This window comes from Mirounga leonina, unplaced genomic scaffold (assembly GCF_011800145.1).
Source record: "Mirounga leonina isolate KUSES-001 unplaced genomic scaffold, KU_Mleo_1.0 Mir_101609, whole genome shotgun sequence".
Taxonomy (NCBI): Eukaryota; Metazoa; Chordata; class Mammalia; order Carnivora; family Phocidae; genus Mirounga; species Mirounga leonina.
In genome coordinates this window covers 6,184,747-6,188,271 of record NW_023270164.1, presented here as the reverse complement: position 1 = coordinate 6,188,271, position 3,525 = coordinate 6,184,747, and positions in this window count along the sequence as shown.

Below are 3,525 nucleotides of genomic sequence, written 5' to 3'. Positions count from 1 at the left end.
CCCCCCCCCCCGCCTCTCAACAAAGGCCGAGAACGTGGACTCTCACCCTCATCTGGCAGGGTCCTCAATTACTGATGGTCTGCTAAATCACAAGATGTGAGTAACACTTGGAATCTTATAACATCATGCCCCAAATGTCCTGATTTGAATAAAAAACTAGTCGCCAAATCAAGAACCAGGGAGACCTTGGTTTGCATGAGAAAAGACAATTAACCGAGGTGACAAGGACTTAAAGCAGCTGTCATAAGAATGCTTCCGTGAGGGGCGCCTGGGTGGCTCAGTCGTTAAGCATCTGCCTTCAGCTCAGGTCATGATCCCAGGGTCCCGGGTTGGAGCCCCGCATCGGGCTCCCTGCTCCAAGGGAAGCCTGTTTCTCCCTCTCCCAGTCCCCCTGCTTGTGTTTCCTCTCTTGCTCTGTCTCTCTCTGTCAAATAAATAAAATCTTAAAAAAAAAAAAAAAGAATGCTTCTGCGAATAATTACAAAACATGTTTGAAAGAAATGAAAAAAAAAAAAAGAAAGAAAAAGTAGAAGAAAAGTCTCAGCAAAGAAATCCAAAATATAAACAAGAACAAAATGGAAATTTTAGAACTAGAAATTGCACAATAAGGGAAATGAAAAAACAAAACAAAACTCAATGCATAGACTCAAGGGCAGAATATGGAAGACAGAGGAAAGAATCAGAGAATTTGAGGCTAGAATAGAGAATCCCCAATCTGAACAACAGAGAGAAAACAGACTGAAAAATAAAATGAACAGAACTTGAAGGACATGTGAGACTCTAACATAAAATGAATATTTGGATCACAGAGAGGAGTAAGAAGGTGGAGTTGAAATAGTGGCTAAAAATTTCCAAAATTTGGCAAAAGATATAAACGTACAGATTCCAGAAGCTGAGCAAACCCCCAAACAGGATAAATTTAAAGAAATCCATGCCAAGGTGTATCATAGTCAAACTTCTAAACATTAGAACAAAGAAAAAAATCTTGAGAAAAGCCAGAGAAATGATACTACTGGTAGGGGAAAAAAATTAGAATAATAAAAGATTTTGGGGGCGCCTGGGTGGCTCAGTCAGTTGGGTGTCTACCTTCATCTCAGGTCATGATCCCAGGGTCCTAGGATCAAGCCCTGAGTCCAGTTCCCTGCTCTGTGGGGAGCATGCTCCTTCCTCCCACTTGTGCTCTCTCAAATAAATAAATAAAATCTTAAAAAAAAATAATAGCAGATTTTTTCTCATCAGAAACTGGGGAGGCCAGAAAAAAATGGCACAACATTTTTCAAGTGCTGAAAGCAAAGAGCTTTCAACGCAGAATTGTACAGCTAGCAAAAATATCCTACAGGAATGAAGGGGAAATCAAGACATTTTCTGATGACAAAAAACTAAGAGAATTTGTTGCCAGCAGGCCTACCCTTCTGAATGGCTAAAGGAAGTTCTCTAAATAGAAAGAAAACTATAAAAGAAGAAATCTTGGCCCATCAGAGAGGAAGAAAAAAATGACAGAGCAAATACATGTTTGATGGTTGAAACAAAATTATAACATTGGCTAATGTAGTTCTCTAAGTAAGGGAAATATTTAAGACAATTATATTATATATGGGGGTGGGTGAAGAGTTGGAAAAGGAAGTACGGTTTCTTTTTTTCCTTTTTTTTGTAAGTCAGGTTTCTACACTTCACTGGAACTGGTAAAATGTTGACAACAGTAGACTGATAAGTTATGTATATATAATGTAATACTTAAAGCAACCACTAAAAAGATATACGAAGAGATACACTCAAAGAACACTATAGATAAATCTAAATGGGACTTTTTTTTTTTTTTTTTAGTAATCTCTATACCCATCATGGGGCTCAAACTCACAACCCTGAGATCAAGAGTCACATGCTTTACCAACTGAGCCAGTTAGGTGTCCCTCAAAATGGAATCCTAAAAAATGTTCAAGCAATCCATAGGAAGGCAGGAAAAAAGGTGATTCTGGTGGCAAATAAGAGGCTGATGGGGGTGTAGCAGGGGAGCGGGAGTGGGGGCATCTTGCTGTATGCCAGGGTTATTCCTAAGCTAACCTAGACCCTTCTGCCCAAGGAAGCATAGTTCATCCTGCCGCTTTGGGGAGCAATGGGGGTGGGGACAGGGGGAGAAATAGGCCAAGCTCTTCCGTGGAGCTTTGCTTAGGGAGTTAGGGTGGATCGGTGACTGTTTTTATTGGTACTCAAGGAAGGCTGTTTTCCAGGCCAGCAGGCCAACCTGCCATGACAACCGGAAGGGGCTCCTTGCCAAGGCTTGGGCTCAGCTAAACTTCCACACCATAGGGGTGCCCTCCTAGGGCAGGATGGTACCTTTGCGTTCTGGTTACAAAAGCCAAGAGCACTTTGTGTGTGACCTATACTGCTGGGAAAATGGAATAAAGATGGTTTGAAAAGGGCGTGATGCAATTTTGGCAAGGGGGAGAAGCCAACTTCATACATTTGGAGCTCTGCCCTAAGTGCTTAAGCTGTATTTGGGTTCCAAATCAGAAAACCTTGGCAAACTCTCCATACCAGATATAAAGATCTATTTTAACAGGCATCTTTAGCTTTTGAACAATTAGGAAGAAAATGATCCCACAGTAGTTCAAGTTCCTTTTCATTTATTGGGGGCAGGAATTCTGTAGGGTTCTTGGTAGGTGGTGAGCCTCAAAGTCTTGTAGTAGATCACCTTCTAGGACCTACTGACGCTGTATTTATGTATGGCCCCCCAACCTTGAGTTTCCCAGAAGAATGCTTCTGAAGACTTTCCATGATAGTTGTTTATAAATTTTATATTTATTTTTTTTTTTTTTTTTTAAGATTTTATTTATTTATTTGAGACAGAGAGAATGAGAGAGAGAGCACATGAGAGGGGGGAGGGTCAGAGGGAGAAGCAGGCTCCCCGCCGAGCAGGGAGCCCGATGCGGGACTCGATCCAGGGACTCCAGGATCATGACCTGAGCCGAAAGCAGTCGCTTAACCAACTGAGCCACCCAGGCGCCCCTATAAATTTTATATTTAAAAAAAAAAAGAAAAAAGGTGTCTGGGAGCTATTTGTGCCATTCATTATTCCAAATATCATTTTAATAATTTCAACATGAAAGCATCTTAATAGTCTCAACAATGGCACCAGTAACTTTAAGTATTAAAATCCATATTAGGAAGAAAGGATAAGCTAGACAATCTGCTTTTATAGATATAATACCAAATAGATGCTTAAGTTTAGGTGATTTGTGGAAAATTGATATCTTTGCAGTATTAAATCTTCCAATCTAGGTTTCCTTGCATTTCTATCAATAATATATATATGTATATATTATATACATACACACATATATATATTTTTAGAGAGGTACTGAGGGAGACAGAGAGAGAGAGGAGGGGCAGAGGGGCAGAGGGAGAAGGAGAGAGAGAGAATCTTAAGCAGGCTCCAAGCCCATTGTGGAGCCCAGCTCAGGGCTCAATCTCACAACCCTGAGATTATGACCTGAGCCAAAATCAAGACTCGGATGCTTAACCAAC